Raw genomic sequence first — 18,686 nt, forward strand, 5'->3', positions numbered from 1 at the left:
ACGGAGAGGCGCTGTCTATTCGGTGCTTGATCGGATCTTCCGTGATTGGAATCGCCACGAGTACGACTCCATCGACCGCGTTCTTGTAACGCTTCCGCTTAGCGATCTTCAAGGGTATGAAGATGCACTCCTTCTCTCTCATTGCTAGCATCTCCTAGATTGATCTTAGTGACACGTAGGAATTTTTTTGAATTATTTCTACGTTCCCAAACAGTGGCATCATGAGCTAGGTCTATGCGTAGATTCTATGCACGACTAGAACAAAAAGTAGTTGTGGGCGATGATTTGTTCAATTTGATTACCGTTACTAGTCTAATCTTGATTCGGCGGCATTGTGGGATGAAGCGGCCCGGACTGACCTTACACATACGCTTACGTGAGACTGGTTCCACCGACAGACATGCACTTTATGCATAAGGTGGCTAGTAGGTGTCTGTCTCTCCCACTTTAGTCGGACCAGATTCTATGAAGAGGGTCCTTATGAAGGGTAAATAGCAATTGGCATATCGCCGTTGTGGATTTTGCATAGGTAAGAAACCCATAGCAGCCACGTAAAACATGCAACAACAAGTAGAGGACGTCTAACTTGTTTTTGCAGGTATGCTATGTGCTGTGATATGGCCAAAAGGATGTGATGAATTATATATATGTGATGTGTGAGATTGATCATGTTCTTGTAATAGGAATCACGACTTGCATTTTGCTGAGTATGACAACTGGCAGGAGCCATAAGAGTTGTCTTAATTTATTGTATGACCTGCGTGTCAATGAAAAACTCCATGGAATTACTTTACTTCATTGCTAACTGTTAGTCATAGTAGTAGAAGTAATAGTTGGCGAGACAACTTCATGAAGACACGATGATGAAGATCATGATGATGGAGATCATGGTGTCATGCCGGTGATGAAGGTGATCATGTCGCGCCTCGAAGATGGAGATCAAAGGCGCAAGATGATATTGGCCATATCATGTCACTTTATGATTTGCATGTGACGTTTGTCATGGTTACGCCTTATTTGCATAGAACGACGGTAGCATAAATAAGATGATCCCTCACTAAAAATTTCAAGAAATGTGTTGCCCCTAACCGTGCACCGTTGTGAAGGTGCGTTGTTTCGAAGCACCACATGTTGATCAGGTGTGATAGATTCTAACATTCGCATACAACTGGTGTAAGCCAGATTTACACATGCGAAACACTTAGGCTGACTTGACGAGCCTAGCATATACAGACATGGCCTCAGAACATAAGAGACCGAAAGGTCGAACATGAGTCGTATAGTAGATACGATCAACATGGAGATGTTCACTGTTGATGACTAGTCCGTCTCACATGATGATCGGACACGGCCTAGTCGATTCGGATCATGTATCACTTAGATGACTAGAGGGATGTTTATCTGAGTGGGAATTCATTAAATAATTTGATTAGATGAACTTAATTATCATGAACATAGTCTAAATTGTCTTTGCAAATTATGTTGTGGATTAATAGCTCGCGCTTTAGCTCCTTGTTTTAATACGTTCCTAGAGAAAGACTAAGTTGAAAGATATTGTAAGCAATTGTGCGAACTAGGGTCGTAGTCTGAGGATTGTCCTCACTGCTACACAGAAGGCTTCTGTCCTTGATGCACCGCTTGGTGTGCCAACCCCTCTGGCGTCGTCTGTGGATGTTGTGAACATCTGGCAAACACGTTCTGATGACTACCTGATAGTTTAGTGCGCCATGCTTTACGGCTTAGAGTCAGGGATCCAAAAGCGTTTTGAACGCCATGGAACATATGAGATGTTCCAAGAGCTGAAATTGGTATTTCAGACTCATGCCCGTGTTGAGAGGTTTGAGACCTCTAACAAGATCTTTTCCTACAAGATGGGGAGAATAGCTCAGCCGGTGAGCATGTGCTTAGAATGTCTGGGTACTTCAATCGCTTGAATCAAGTGGGAGTTAATCTTCCAGATAAGAGAGTGATTGACAAAGTTCTCCAATCACTATCACTAAGATACTAGAGTTTCATGATGAACTATAACATGCAAGGGAAGCTGATCCCGGAGCTGTTCGTCGTGCTTAAGGCCGTAAAGTTAGAAATCAAGAAGGAGCATCAAAGTGTTGATGGTTAACAAGACCACTGGTTTCAAAGAAGGGCAAGGGCAAGAAGGGAAACTTCATGAATGGCTGGCCAGTTGCCGCTCCAGTGAAGAAACCCAAGAACCCAAACCCGAGACGAATTGCTTCTATTAGGGGAACTGTCACTGGTAGTAGAACTGCCTCAAATACTTGGTAGATAAGAAGGCTGGCAACTTCAACAAAAGTATATTTGATATATGTGTTATTGATGTGTACCTTACTAGTACTCCTAGTAGCACATGGGTATTAGATACCGGTTTAGTTGCTAATATTGGTAACTCGAAACAAAAGCTACGGAATAAATGGAGACTAGCTAAGGGCGAGGTGACGATGTGTGTTGGAAGTGTTTCCAAGGATGATATGATCACCATCGCACGCTCCCTATACCTTCGGGATTAGTGTTGAACCCAGATAAATTTTGTTTGTATTGGTGTCTACGTTGAGCATGAACATGATTAGATCATGTTTATTGCAATACGATTATTCATTTAAGTCAGAGAATAATGGTTATTCTGTTTACATGAATAATACCTTCTATGGTCATGCACCCAATGTGAATGGTTTATTGAATCTCGGTCGTAGTGATACACATGGTCATAACATTGATGCCAAAAGATGTAGAGTTGATAATGATAGTACCACTTTCTTGTGGCTCTGCCGCTTAGGTCATATTGGTGTAAAGAACATGAAGAACCTCCATACTAATGGACTTTTGGAGTCACTTGATTTTGAATCACCTGACACTTGCGAACCATGCCTCATAGGCAAGATGACTAAAACCCCGTTTTCTGGAACAATGGAACGGGCAAGTGACTTGTTGGAAATCACACATGCTGATGTGTGCGGTCCGATGAGTGTTGACACACGTGGTGGATATCATTATTTTCTCACCTTCACCGATGAATTGAGTAGATATGGGTATATTTACTTAATGAAGCATAAGTCTGAAACGTTTGAAAAGTTCAAGCAATTTTCAAGGTGAAGTTGAGAATCATCATAACAAGAAGATCAAGTCGCTACGATCTGATCAAGGGGAGAGTATCTGAGTTATGAGTTTGGCAATCACTAAAGACAAGGTGTAATCGGTTCACAGTTGACGCCACCTGGAACACCATAGCGTAATGGTGTGTCTGAATGTCGTAATCACACCCTATTGGATATGGTGTGATCTATGATGTCTCTTACCGATCTACCGCTATCATTTTGGGGTTATGCATTAGAGACAATTACATTGACTTTAAATAGGGCACCATCTAAGTTTGTGGAGACGACATAGTATGAACCATGGTTTGGCAAGAAACCTAAGTTGTTGTTTCTTAAGGTTTGGGACTACGATGCTTATGTCGATAGGATTAGGCCAGAAAAGCTCAAACCCAAAGCGGAAAATTGTGTCTTCATAGAATACCCAAACAAGACGATTGGGTATACCTTCTATCTCAGATCTGAGGGCAAAGTGTTTGTCGCTAGGAACATGTCCTTTCTCGAGAAAGAGTTTCTCTCAAAAGAATTGAGTGGGAGGAAGATAGAACTTGATGAGTTTGTTGAACCTTCACTTCAACCAGAGAGTAGCGCATCGCAGAAAGATGTTTCCTTGGCACTTACGTCAGTTGAAGAGAAAGCTAATGATGATGATCATGAAGCTTCATATCAAATTACTATCGAACCTCGTAGGTCAAAAAGGGCGTGTACAACTTCGGACTGGTGACCCTGTCTTAAAGGTCATGTTGTTGGACAACGATGAACCTATGAGCTATGAAGAAGCGATGGTGGGCCCGGATTCCAACAAATGGCTAGGAGCCATGAAATCCGAGATAGGATCCATGTATGAGAACAAAGTATGGACTTTGGTGGACTTGCCCGAAGATCGGCAAACCATTGAGAATAAATGGATCTTTAAGAAGAAGACATACGTTGATGGTAATATCACCATTTGTGAAGCTCAACTTTTCTCAAAGAAGTTTCCGACAAGTTCAAGGAGTTGACTGTGATGAGACTCTCTCAATCATAGCGATGCTAAAGTCTGTTAGAATTATGTTAGCAGTTGCTGCATTTTCATTTACGAAATCAGGCAGATAGATGTCAAAACAAAGTTTCCTCGCGGTTTCCGTGAGGAAAGGCTATATGCGATACAACCAAAAGGTTTTGTCGATCCTAAGGATGCTAAAAGGTATGCAAACTCCAATGATCCTTCTATGGACTGGAGCAAGCATCTCGGAGTTGGAATATATGCTTTGATGAGGTGATCAAAGCTTTTGGGTTTATACAAAGTTTGCAAGAAACTTGTATTTGCAAGAAAGTGAGTGGGAGCACTACAACATTTCTGATAGGTATATGTGGATGACATATTGTTGATCGGAAATGATGTAGAATTTCTGGAAAGCATAAAGGGTTGTTTGAATGGAGTTTTTCAAAGGAAGACATGTGTAAAACTGCTTACATGTTGGGTATCAAGATCTATAGAGATAGATCAAGGCGCCTGATAAGACTTTCACAGAGCACATACCTTGACATGATCTTGAAGGAGTTCAAGATGGATCAGTCAAAGAAGGAGTTCTTGCCTGAGTTGTAAGGTGTGAAGTTATGACTTCAAGCTCGACCACGGCAGAAGAAAGAGAAAGGACGAAAGTCGTCCCCTATGCCTTAGCCATAGGCTCTGTGCGATATGCCATGTTGTATACCGCGATGTGCCTTGCCACGTGCATGGCAAAGGGGGTATAAGAGTGATCCGGGATTGGATCATTGGACAACGGTCAAAATTGTCCTTAGGAATAAGGAAATGTTTCTCGATTATGGAGGTGATGAAGAGTTCGGCGTAAAGGGTTACGTCAATGCAAGCTTTAACACCTATCCGGATGACTTTGAGTAGCAAACCGCAAACTTATAGTGGAGCAACCATTTGGAATAGCTCCAAATGGAGCATAGTAGCAACATCTACAATATGAAATAGAGATTTGCAAAGAACACACGGATCTGAATGTTGTAGACCCGTTGACAAAAACCTCACTTGTGAGCATAACATGATAAAACTCTAGAACTCATTGAGTGTTAATCACATGGTGATGTGAACTATATTATTGACTCTAGTAAACTCTTGGTTGTCAATCACCTAGCGATGTGAACTAGATTATTGACTCTAGTAAACTCTTTGGGTGTTAGTCACATGGAGATGTGAACTATGAGTGTTAATCACATGGAAATGTGAACTATATTATTGACTCTAGTGCAAGTGGGAGACTGTTGGAAATATGCCCTAGAGGCAATAATAAAATGATTATTATTATATTTCCTTGGTCATGATAATTGTCTATTGTTCATGCTATAATTGTATTAACCAGAAACCATAATACATGTGTGAATACATAGACCACAACATGTCCCTAGTAAGCCTCTAGTTGAGTAGCTCGTTGATCAATAGATGGTTATGGTTTCCCGACCATGGACATTGGATGTCGTTGATAACGGGATCACAACATTAGGAGAATGATGTGATGGACAAGACCCAATCCTAAGCATAGCACAAGATCGTGTAGTTCGTTTGCTAGAGCTTTTCTAATGTCAAGTATCATTTCCTTAGACCATGAGATTGTGCAACTCCCGGATACCGTAGGAGTGCTTTGGGTGTATCAAATGTCACAACGTAACTAGGTGGCTATTAAGGTGCACTACAGGTATCTCCGAAAGTGTCTGTTGGGTTGTCACGAATCGAGACTGGGATTTGTCACTCCGTATGACAGAGAGGTATCTCTGGGCCCACTCGGTAATGCATCATCATAATGAGCTCAATGTGACTAAAGAGTTAGCCACGCGATCATGCGTTACAGAACGAGTAAAGAGATTTGCCAGTAACGAGATTGAAAGAGGTATGGGGATACCAACGATCGAATCTCGGGCAAGTAACATACCGATAGACAAAGGGAATTGTATACGGGATTGATTGAATCCCCAACATCGTGGTTCATACAATGAGATCATCGTGGAACATGTGAGAGCCAATATGGGTATCCATATCCCGCTATTGGTTATTTGCCGGAGAGGTATCTCGGTCATGTCTGCATGGTTCCCGAACCCATAGGGTCTACACACTTAAGGTTCAGTGACGCTAGAGTTGTAATGGAAATAGTATGTGGTTACTGAAGGTTGTCCAGAGTCCTGGATGAGATCCCGGATGTGACGAGGAACTCCGGAATGGTCTGAAGGTGAAGATTGATATATTGGATGAAGGGTATTGGAGTCCGGAATTGTTCTGGGAGTACCGGGTGATGACCAGCGTGACGGAAAGGAGTTTCGGAGGCCCCGACAAGAGTTGGGGGCCTTATGGGCCAAGGGGAGGGGGCACACCAGCCCACTAAGGGGCTGTGCGCCCCTCCCACCCCATCTCACGTAACCTAGAGAGGTGGGGGAGCCTCCGCTAGGGCAGCCAACCCTCCTGGCTTGGGGGGCAAGTTTCCTAGGGGTGGGGGCGCCCAAACCCATCTAGGGTTTCCCTTATGGATGCCACCCTTCCCCTAGGGAAACCCTCGGGCGCCTCCTCCTTCCCCCTTCCCCCTATATATAGTGAGGGAGAGAGACGGCAGCCACACACCCCTTCCCCAGGCGCAGCCCGTCCCTCCTCCAACACCTCCTCCTCCTCTTCCGTAGTCACACCCCTTCCCCAGGCGCAGCTCGTCCCTCCTCCAACACCTCCTCCTCCTCTTCCGTAGTGCTTGGCAAAGCCCTGCCGGAGAACCGAAAGCTCCACCACCACGCCGTAGTTCTGCCTGAGGCCTCAACTTCCCCTCTCCCCTTGCTGGATCAAGAAGGCGGAGACGTCCTCGGGCTGTACGTGTGTTGAACACGGATGCGCCGTCCGTTCGGCGCTTGATCGGATCTTCTGCGATTTGAATCGCCGCTCGAGTACGACTCCATCAACCGCGTTCTTGTAACGCTTCCGCTTAGCGATCTTCAAGGGTATGAAGATGCACTCCTTCTCTCTTGTTGCTATCATCTCGTAGATTGATCTTGGTGACACGTAGAATTTTTTTGAATTATTGCTACATTCCCCAATAGAGCCACCACCTATGACACACAAACACAAACACGCGAGAAGAGCGAGAAGGATTATTGAAAAGACCAAGGCCAAAACCAAAGGAAACATGTAGAAATGAGATTGAGTGTGACAAAACAAAGTAATTTTTAAGTTAACGGTAGTACTCGACCAAGATGCGGAAGTAAAACTTGTATCTGCTGAAGCCGCGGTAGTACTGCGCCAGGATGGCATGGTAGTACCGCACCTGGAGCGGAAGAATTTTTCTACTTCCACGCCACAGGCAGTAGTACCGCTCCAGCGGAGCGGTAGTACGGCACATGGCGGTTCTCGCAAGAGCGGGCAGTAGTATCGCTCCAGGAGGAGCGGTAGTACCGCACGGAACTGCATCTCGCAAAAACGGATCCAGGAACATCTGTAAAATAGATCGGTGCTACTGTTGATCAAAACTACATTGTTGCATCACACCAAATAGCACATCTACTGCACTAGCACTCTCCAACAATCTCCTCTTGTAAAAATTTGGCCAAAAATCACAAGAACTACACATGCATCTCCCAAAACCTAGAAGCACAACAACGGGGCAAAAAGAGAGGGACTAAGGGAGATAACGGGTTCCATGGCAAGAGGGCAAGGTGGGGATCGATCCCACCGGTTGGAATGCGAGGAGAGCGGCCGGAGACGGAGATCCGGCGAGGTCCTCCGGTGCCGTTCTTGGGCAGGAGAGGGAGACGCTCTGAGGGGAAGAGATGAATGGGTATGGGGGAGTTGGAACCCCCCTGCCCGCTCTTAACCCCCACACGCTCGGGACAGTGCGGTAGTACCGCAGGTCATTGCGGTAGTACCGCCCGGGCGGAACTACCACACATGGGGAGGTAGTACCGGTCTTCCAGCGGCAGTACAAAATTACTTCCACGATGGAAGCGGCAGTACCGTGCCGTGGGCGCAGTTGTGCAAGCACAGGAGCAACCCATCTCTAGCGGTAGTACTGTGGCTTGCCACGGTAGTATCGCACACCCAAGAAAGTGCATGTTTCGACAAAAATAGAAAAACATGACCTTTACAATGCAATCTTCAAGCAACCGGACACGCAAACAAGCACACACATGAGGCAACTCAAACACAAACATGGCTCAATAGAAGGCAAAAGACAACATGGACCAAACACGAACCAAAACCTCTCAAAGAGAGAGGGTAGTGGCCAGAGCCAACTATGTTTGAGTCAATTGGTATGGCACCACAAAGAATTATCCTTGGGCCCATGACCAAAACTCATCTTTGAAGCACAAGTACCATCAAAAATGGCTAATGTGAAAGAGTTGATCAATTTATGCATAATGGGGGGAGGGAGAGTTCATTGAGAGAACAACACTCCCCCTATGTCACCTAAACAAGACATCAAGATGAGTATGGTGGGTGTGCAAAGGTTCAAGCCACATTGCTCAAATCAATGATATTTAGCTCATTCCTTAACTCATGAAATGTTGCTTCATCCAAGGGCTTCGTGAAAATATCTACAAGGTTATCATGAGTGTTGACATAGTTGAGATCGATCTCCCCTCGCCTAATGTGATCCCGGATGAAGTGATACCGAATCTCAATATGCTTCGTCTTGAAGTGTTGCACCGGGTGAGAGAAATCTTGATGGCATTTTAATTGTCACACCAAAGAGGCACTTTGTCACAAATGACACCGTAATCCTTTAAAGTTTTCCTCATCCATAGAAGTTGAGCACAACAACTACCGGGGACCACATATTCAGCTTCGATGGACGAGAGAGACACACAACTTTGTTTCTTAGAAGACCAACTCACCAAAGGGCAACCAAGAAATTGGCACCCTCTGGAAGTTGACTTCCTATCCACTTTGTCTCCTGCCCAATCCGAGTCCGAAAAGCCCACAAGGTTGAAGTGATCCTCTTGGGTACCATAAGCCAAAGTTTGGGGTATGAGCCAAATATCGAAAGATTCGCTTGACCGCCACATAGTGGATTTCCTTAGGTGTGGCTTGAAACCGTGCACAAATTCACACACTCAACATGATATCAGGTCTAGATGCACAAAGGTAAAGCAAGGAGCCAATCATGGAACGATATACCTTTTGATCCACCGCTTTATCATTGGGCTCTATGTCAAGTTGGCATTTGACAGGCATTGGAGTGGAAGCTGGCTTGACATCACTTAGCTTGAATCTCTTGAGCATGTCTTGAGTGTATTTGTCTTGGTTGATGTAGGTTCCTCCTCTTCTTTGTTTGATTTTGAACCCGAGAAAGAACTTCAACTCGCCCATCATGGACATCTTGAACTTCGAGGTCATGAGAGTGGCAAACTCCTCACTGAAAGCTTTGTTAGGAGAAGCAAAGATAATATCATCAACCTATAGTTGGCATATAAACAACTCCCCTTTGACCTTCTTAGTAAAAATAGTGGGGTTGATTTTCCCAATTTCAAACCCACGATCTTGCAACAACTCGGTAAGGTGCTCATACCATGCACGTGGGGCTTGTTTAAGTCCATATAGTGCCTTATCGAGTTGGTACACATGATTGGGGAACTCGGGATCCTCAAACCCCGGGGGTTGTTTGACATACACCAACTCATTAATAGGACCATTAAGAAAAGCACTCTTCACATCCATTTGTTGCAACTTGAAGTTATGATGAGAAGCATAAGCAATCAACAAATGAATAGATTCAAGGCGGGCAACGGGAGCAAAGGTTTCACTGTAGTCAATACCCTCGACTTGGGAGTAGCCTTGTGCTACCAAACGAGCCTTGTTGCGAACAATAATCCCATGAGCATCTTGCTTGTTCTTGAATATCGACTTGGTTCCAATGACATTATGGTTCCCCTTTGGCCTTGGCACCAATCTCCACACCATGTTGTGCTTGAAGTTGTTGAGTTCTTCATGCATGGCATTAAGCTAATCCGGATCCTCGAGCGCCTCATAGACCTTTTGGGGTTCAACACAAGAAACAAACATGTGATGTTCACAATAGTTTTTCGATTGTCTACGAGTGCTTACCCCCTTTATTAAGCTTCCAAGTTCATTCTTCATGAGATGATCCTTGGTAGTGATCTTGGATGCAATCTTGGCGGCACGACGCTCCAATTCCTCCTCAAGAGAGAGTTGAGGAGCGGTAACTTGACCATCATGAGTGTCGTCTTGAGCTTGTTCTTGATCTTGAGCTTGCTCTTGATCTTGAACTTGCTCGGTGGAAAGAACTTGACCTTGGGATCACTCGGTGGTTCACCATCATCTTGAGGTTGATCTTGCCCTTGATCTTGTTCATTTGGTTGAGGGGCTTCACTTTGTTCTTCGGAAGCATGTGGGTCTCGGGTTGGTGATGGTTCCACTTGAGTAGAACGTTGTCCTTCTCCTTCGACCACAAGGGGTTCCTCAATGGGTAGGATATAGCCAACACCCATTCTTCTTATGGCTTGGGGAGGAATATCATCACCTACATCACAACTACCACGTTGCTCCACTTGGGAGCCGTTATTCTCATCAAACTCCACGTTACACGTCTCCTTAATGAGTTTGGTGGACTTGTTGAGGACACGGTAAGTATGCGAGTTTGTACCATAACCAACAAATATGCCCTCATGAGCTCTAGCCTCAAATTTAGGCAAATGAACACCCCTCTTGAGAATGAAACACTTAACCCGAACACCCAGAAGTACTTGAGGTTGGGCTTGTTGCCGATGAGTATCTCATATGGAGTCTTGTTCAAGCCTTTGCGGAGATAGAGCTGACTGGATGCATGACAAGCGGTGTTGATGGCTTCGGCCCAAAAGTTGTAAGGAGACTTGAACTCCGCCATCATGGTCCTTGCCGCGTCCATCAACGTCTGGTTCTTCCTCTCCGCTACACCATTTTGTCGAGGGGTGTAAGGTGCGGAATATTGATGCTCGATCCCCTCATCACTAAGAAACTCATCCAAGGTGTAGTTCTTGAACTCGGTGCCACTGTCACTTCTTATTGTCAAGATCTTTGCATTGTGTTGACGTTGAGCTTCATTTGCAAACTTGATGACGGTTTGTTGGGTCTCACTCTTCCTGTTGAAGAAATATACCCAAGTGTATCTTGAATAGTCATCCACAATCACCAAGAAATACTTTCTACCCCAAGACTATCAAAGGATGAGGGCCCAAAGAGATCCATGTGAAGGAGCTCCAAGGGCCTCTTCGAGTAGATGCTAGTCGTGGGTGGGTGAGCCTTCTCATGTAGCTTTCCTTTGATACAAGAACTGCAAGCACGATCTTTGGCAAAACTAACATTTTTTAGTCCACGGACATGCTACCCCTTGAGAAGACTTTGCAAAGATCTCATATTGACGTGGGCTAAATGGCGATGCCGAAGCCATCCCACTAGTAGTACGTGTCGGTGCTATACAATTGGTTTTTAACCCCTTTCCGTGACGGCATTTGGAATCGTCGCCAAGTGAGTGTGGGCGATAGGGGGTCCTTCCCACACGACCCAAAAACCGTCGGGGATAGGGAGCCTTGATGCGTATAGTTGTCCCTATATAAATGTTTCTGATTTCTCAAATATCCCAAATGCGTCATCCTTGCTTCTCGTTTGTGCTCGCATTGCCATCACAGTCGGAGTTTTGTGGTTTTACCTAAAACCAGGCAGATTCCAGGCACGGGAGCTTTCCAGGAAGATTTAGGCACGAGAGTTTTATGATGCCTGGCACATCACAAACAGTTCATGATTATAAACCGTGTACGATAGGAAGACAATCACATACATTTAGTTTCCCCGCACCATATTTGATAGTGTCTGACATCACATAGGCTTTGCAAACGGCAACTGTGTGCATGCTTGCACACGTTTCCTCTCTATGAACCGTCTCGGATTATGGTGTATATCACAAACGTTTGTGTTTTACCAACCGTGTGTGCCGTAATGACCTACACAACGTAATTTCGCCCTAATTTAATTGCCGCTATTTAAAATTGTACCTAATTTAAACTTGAAAGTAGGCTATAGCTTTATTCAGATCCATCAGGTTCAAACAACCAATGCATTATTCAATTTACAGGTACATATGTTTAAGAATTACATAAGCACCAAATAAAGAATGATGTACCAGGGTTCTATACTTGTACTATTATAGATGGTAAAGAAAGAGGTGATAGACATTCCGGTTGCTGAACAAGGTGAAGCGGAATGGCCCTATTGTGCTCTCCTGGATGCAGAAGGCATGCAGAACTCTAGTCCAACCCCTTGTGATGGCCGGCCGCCAATCATGTAGTTTGAGAGGTAATCTTGAGTAAACTGCTTCAGGATCCACTGCAAAAGAAAAAAGATTCAGATATTGTCATCTAACACAACTCATTGCGGGCAGTAAAAATAAGGCTATAGGGTTCTTACTTACCATCCTGTAGTTCACTGTTGTCTTGGATAAAGTGTAAACAAATAGTTCGGTTGACATCTTTTGTCCCATTTTAATAACAATCTTTATCAGTTTCGCCACTTGATGCTGGTTCATGAATATCTCATTGCCCCATACGTAGAAAGGGTCGGAGTGTGGATCTTTGGCAATGATATATGTACCTAAAAGCACCAAGTAAATATTAGAAGCGAAACAACAATTGAAAAATGATGTAGTACAACACTCCCTCCATCCCATTATATAAGATTTTATTACATGTATATCTAGACATCAGCAGAACATTAAGGTAACACTATTCCTTGTTGCTACATAGCCTGGGATTGCATATTTAGTCATTTAGTAAAATGCATGTTGCTATGTAGCCTCGGATATATTAAATATGTTCCTAGTTAACCTACTGATAAATGGGTTACAGATATATTCAGTGAAATGTCTGATTCGACAATTAATCCCTTATCAGCCCCAGGCTATATGGTACCAGCTACCGATATCCTAAACAATGAGTACATATAAGCAATGTGATGAAACTAACCTCAATGGAAAACAACACCGTTCTCAGTATTGTCCTGCATGAGTACTGTCAGGGGTTGGGTGCGACATATGCCAAATGATGGCTTATCATGCTGGGAGCGAGTAGAACGTCGCCGGTGCCTGGAAGCGGGATGAGGCGTAGACACGAACGCCGGCGTACTTTACCCAGGTTCGGGGCTCTCCTAGCAGATGACACCCATAGTCCTGCTCTGCGGGGTCTCCGCATGGTCACTAAGGCACAAGTGGTACAATGGTGCTCCTTGAGCTGTTTGCTAGAGGTGGAAGAAGGCAGGCACGCTCTCTCCTCCTCTAGGTGTGGGTCTAGTTCTAACAGGTTGGAACCCTTTGCATGGGTGCCCTGGGGGTTTATATCGGCCTACCCCTCCCAGGGGTACATTGGTAATCTGCCGGGTGTAGGACCCGACTGTCAGTGTCTCCGGTCGCTGGCTTCTCCGCCGGCTGCTGGGGCCCGCCGCCGGGTGGGCCCCGCTGACTGGTCTAGTACGGAGCCGACAGGCCGCTCCCGCCGCCTGCGGGTCTTGCCGGCTGCTGATCACTGTAGCCGTGATGGTAATGACGCAGGCTTGGTCGGGGGACCGTGGCTATAGTTCCGCCGCCTGGTGGGCGATTACTGTAGCCACACCACGTCCCATTTGGTTGATGGCGCACGGGGCCCGAGGGAGGGATAAGCCGTCTCCCGGAAGCTGGTTTCCCTCAGGTCTGGCCGCCCTGGCTTCTTTCGCCTTCAGGGCTCTCACAGTCTGGTAGGGCCCGCCACCTGCAAGCCGTACCGACAGGCTGCCGTGGGAACAGGGCTCCGCGTGTCAGGGAGAAGTTTGGGGGGAGAGGCAACAGTGCCGCCTTGTGCGGAGATCTCCGCCTGTACGGGGCACTGTGGCCACGCCCGGCCCTGGATTCGGGGGGATGGGCTACGCCGTAGCCATGCCCAGTCTTGTCTTCTTGATGAGGGCGCAGACTTTGAGGGTGCCACGGGCCGACTACTAGGGGCCGACCTCTTTGGAGGCCGCTCACTAGGAGTCGGCCTGTCGTGATGTCATCTTCTGGAACTCGGCCAGTCGGCGGCTCGGCCAACCGGCCGCCAGAAGGCGGAGATCTACCTTGACGTCTTGAGGGGCGTAGCCAGCCCTGTTGTCTTGAAAGGTTCAGGGGCTCGGGTTAGGCTACCCGTGGCCCATTACTCCGACAGTAGTCCCCGAAGCTGGTGAGGGACCACGGTTCACTGAATCGGGGAGCCTCAACAGTTTCCTCCTCCGGGTGCTCTGAAGGAAACTCCATCCGACTCCTGGGGAGCCGGTTGGCAGGAGGCGGATAGGTCCAGTCGGATCCTTCTGGGATCTCGAATGCATCGGTGGGAACGAGGTGGCGTGCTTGGTAAGCTTCTATGCCCACCGCCCGTCGTGGGTGTGCCACATGGCGCCGGCCAGCCGGGTCGGCCTACCAGCCCACGCGCGTGACGGGACGCGACCGCAGGCCGGGCCTACCACTACCAGGCCTCGGGCCGCGAGCGGCTCCGCTGCGACCGAGGCGGGGCGGTTGGGTTTTCCCGCGGAGTTACTACGCGTAGTACTCACGCGGTAAAGGCGGGAGCATGGGGTCGTGGGCACAGTAAATCCCACGATCCCATGCCCACCCCCTCGGCTTCATAGCCCGTAGGCTATAAGTAGGGGGAGGAGAGGGAGCGGCGAAGCACGCGCGCCCCTCTACCCCAACTCTCCCTTCCTCTTCTTCTTCTCGCCGCAGCGCCCTGAGCCCCGCCAAAGCGCTGCCGCAGTTCGTCTCCGTCGAGCTCGTCCGTAAACCTCTTGTCTCCATGGTGCGCGCCGGAGCCTGGGACGACTCCATAGTTCATGAAGACCACATCGACTTCCTCTGCCAGACGCGGTGACTGCCCTGCCAGGACTACGTGAGGGTTCACCTGGCGCCAGAGGGGGAGATCTCGCTGGCGCCAGAGCAGGGCGAGCGGGTCGTCTTCCGCTCGCATTGCCTGCGCGGCCTCGGCCTGCCGGCGAGCGGCTTTTTCCAAGCCTTCCTTGAATTCTACAACCTCTAGCCACACCACCTCACCCCGAACACGGTGGTGTTGTTGTCCACCTTCGTCACTCTGTGCTAAGGCTTCCTCGGCGTCCTCCCCACTATCGAGCTTTGGGGGGATTTTTTCTACACCAAGCTCGGCACCGTTGTCGCGGGCGTGCTGGCTCAATGCGGTGCCTTCATCGTGGTGCGGATGCTGGGAGGCGACAACCCATTTCCTCCCATCATGCTGATCCAGTCGGTGAAGATGTGGCAGCAATCGTACTTCTACATGAAGAGCATCTTCGCGGAAGGTGACTGGGTCAACCTGCCGGCTTATGTTGCCGGCCCGCCGGCCGGGAGGCGGCCCAACTGGTCGTACCGGGCCAAGACACTATTGCCTTCTGGAGCCGCCGCCATCGCGCAGCTCCGGGTGTTGGTATAGTCGGAGGGCCTGACCGGGCCCGACTTGCTTTCCTCCTTCGTGGCGCGCCGGGTGCTCCCGCTCCAGGGCCACCCTCACATGATCTGTCAGATGAGCGGGCATCGGTACCCAAGCCGGTTGTGCACCAAGGAGATGCCTCACGCAGAGGTAGCTCATATGGTGAACTACCTTGCGAACTGCAAGCTCATGGAAGAGTGGCGGTTCGGCAGGGAGCCGTATTATCGCGCCAACTCCCCGCCTATGGTGAATTTCCTTTCCTTCTCTCTCTCTCTCTCCCGTTCTTTTTGCCGAGTTTCATTTGCCTAACCTGACCAACCGGCCCTCCGAATAGAGCGCCCTCCTCCAATCGGCAGCCGGCGCCGCGGGGCCGGAGTGTCAATTTCTCCCCAACTGAGCGGAGAGCGACGTGGATGACCCCGACATGGGGGCGGCAGCCTTGGAGGACGACGCCGAGGGAGGGGGCGGCGCAATGGGCGGCACGGGGCTCGGAGCCATCCTCGAGGACTGGCCAGACGATGACGCAGGGGAAGTCGTCCTGCGCCGCCAGCCGGGGTCCGACCAGCCGGGCGCGAGCTTGTTTGCCGCACCGGCAGCCCGAGGTGGTGCGCATAAGAGCAGGGCCGCGCCAAGCCTATTCAGCAGCCGGCCGAAGAAGCCCAGGGGCTCGGCCGCGGCGACCGAGCGGGATGAAGCGGCCGCGAAAGCCAATCGCTTCCGCAAGTCGGTGAAGGAGCCGCAGCTGGTTTCCACGTAAGTACTGCCTTCCTCTCGTACTTTCTCCTTTCTTGCTGATCTTGTCTGATTTTCTTCGCCTTGTTTCCCTTGATCTAGAGCCCCGTTCTCTCTTGAGAAGTCAGCCGCCGCCTCCATCATGGGGTGGGCGGAGACTTCCACCACCACCCGGCGAATTGATCTGGTCGCCGACCTCCGGGAGGCGACGGAGCGGAACGCGCGGGAAGCATGCGAAGAGCGGGAAGCCGCCCGCCTGGAGAAGGTGGAAGCAGATAGGGCGGAAGCCGCCACCTTGAAGAAGCTGGCGGAGGCCGAAGCCGCCACTATGCTGAAGAAGCAGGCTGAGGAAGCCGCGCGCCGTCAGTCGGCGGTGTTCGTTACCCTTGTGAACTCTGCGCCGCCACCAGTGGAGTTCGTGGCACAGACTGGCGAAACCGGCGGTGAGCTCCCTACCATGGGGAGGGACAACGGCGACGTCATCATGCCGGACGTAATCGTGCCCCCGCCACCACCTTCTGAGGAGGTGCGGGACAAGCGGCCGGCCGACCCGCCGGCGCCACCAGCCGGAAACGAGATGGTGACGGGCCCAACTCTTGAGGTCCGCACACCTTTATGCCGCCGGCTCGCGAAGGCGGCCTCGGTGCCACGCCCGCTGGAGCCCGACACCGCAACCTCCTTGATCCCGGACACCGAGGCGACCAGCGTCGCGCCCACTAGGTGGGTGCGGGGAGGCGGGATGGGCCCTCTGAACAAGGTGATCCTAGACGTTCAAGCCAAACTCCGCGCCGAGGCCGACGCTCTCAAGCTCTGCAACAAGGCATTCCTGGATTCGCGAGAGGCCATCCGGGTACGCTTCTTGCTTCGCCGTTTTTAATTCTTGTATTGCTTTGTGGGGGCGTGCCAGCGCACCCACTAGGTGTAGTCCTCGAGTTTTGGGCCGGCTGCCGAGCAGGTAGCCCGGAACTTTAATTAGCAAGCTCCGTGTACTAATATATTTGCTGCAGGACTATCATAACCTCCGTGCGGCCGCCTTCAACTCCAGAGTGCAAGAGTTGGATCAGCGTGCCGTCGACTTGTCGGAGAACCGGAGTACGTCTCCCTCTTTCTCTGCGAGGGCGCGCTGGCGCACCCGCGGGCTATAGTCCCCGAGATTCGGGCTGACTGCTGAGCAGTCGGGCCGGATCTTCCTGGCAACTTCATCTTTCTTCACTGATTGTTGACGTCCTTTCTTTTTCTTATTTTGTAGAAGCCAACGCCACCCTTCAACGGCAGCTGGGCGAAGCCAACACCGTGCTGCGTGCCAAGGAGGTGGACTACAGCAAGCTAGCCAAAGAGCGCGACCGGCTGGCCGCGCAACTGGCGGAGCTTCTCAAGAAGGCTCAGAAGGAAGCGGAGGACAAGGAGGCGGGTCTCCTTGCTGAGTTCGAGATCGAACACTCCGCCTGGACCGACAAGGAGGCGATGCTGACGACCGGCTTTGGCAAGATCGAGGACATGGTCGACGGTAAGCCGCCTTCTTTACTCTTTCTTCAAACCGCCAGCTTCTGATCAAGCCGACTTCTCAATTATGTTCTAACTCTTTGCTTTTTGGTCCTGGCAGACTTCTTCCCGGTCACTCAGGCTATTGAGGCCGACCGCGAAGGACGAAGGGCGGAAGGCGAGGAGATCGCCGCCTATGCCCCTCGCATTCTCCACGATTAGCTTCTCAGCATCCAGGCTTGTCTTCGGCCGACTCATCGGATGTTGCCCCGCCTTCAGCGGGTCGGCGCCCAGGCAATCGCCGCCCTGTGGCCCGACATGCCAGCTCCGCGCACCCCTAGTCGGACTACCGACTGGCTAGAGGTGGCGGCCGGCCTCCTTGAGGCGTGGAAGGGCTCCTTGGTCCGGGCTGGAGCGTGTTGGGCCTTGGAATTCGTCAAGGCATGGTACCCTGGGCTAGATCTAGCCCAGTTGACCACGTTTCTCCAGGAAGCCCCGGAGGAGCTGGCGGCGGTGGAGGGTGAGCTTGTCAGGCGGGCGGCAACAATCGCCAAGTACACTGACACCGGCGTCTTCATCCCGAAGCTGGCCGAGAACGGTGCCGAGGCACCACTAGAATGGTTCGGGCTGAACCCAGAGGATGGCGAGGACTCAGCCGAGGTGATCGACTCCAGTGACGAAGGAGAAGACGGCGAGGAGGAGGAAACCAAAGAGGAGGCGCCAGAGGTCGGAGCGGACGGCCAACCTCAGCTCGACCGCGCCTCCAGCAACGAGCCATGCCCAGGCGAACCGGCTGCTGCTGAAGGTGACCGAGCAGAGACCGACCAGTCGGTCTCCCAACCAGACGGCACCACCGACTACACCATTCCGCCGAACCCGCCTGCTGCTTCCTAAGCTGCTTTTTCCCTTTATTTCTTC

Source organism: Triticum dicoccoides, chromosome 3A (assembly GCF_002162155.2).
Source record: "Triticum dicoccoides isolate Atlit2015 ecotype Zavitan chromosome 3A, WEW_v2.0, whole genome shotgun sequence".
NCBI lineage: Eukaryota > Viridiplantae > Streptophyta > Magnoliopsida > Poales > Poaceae > Triticum > Triticum dicoccoides.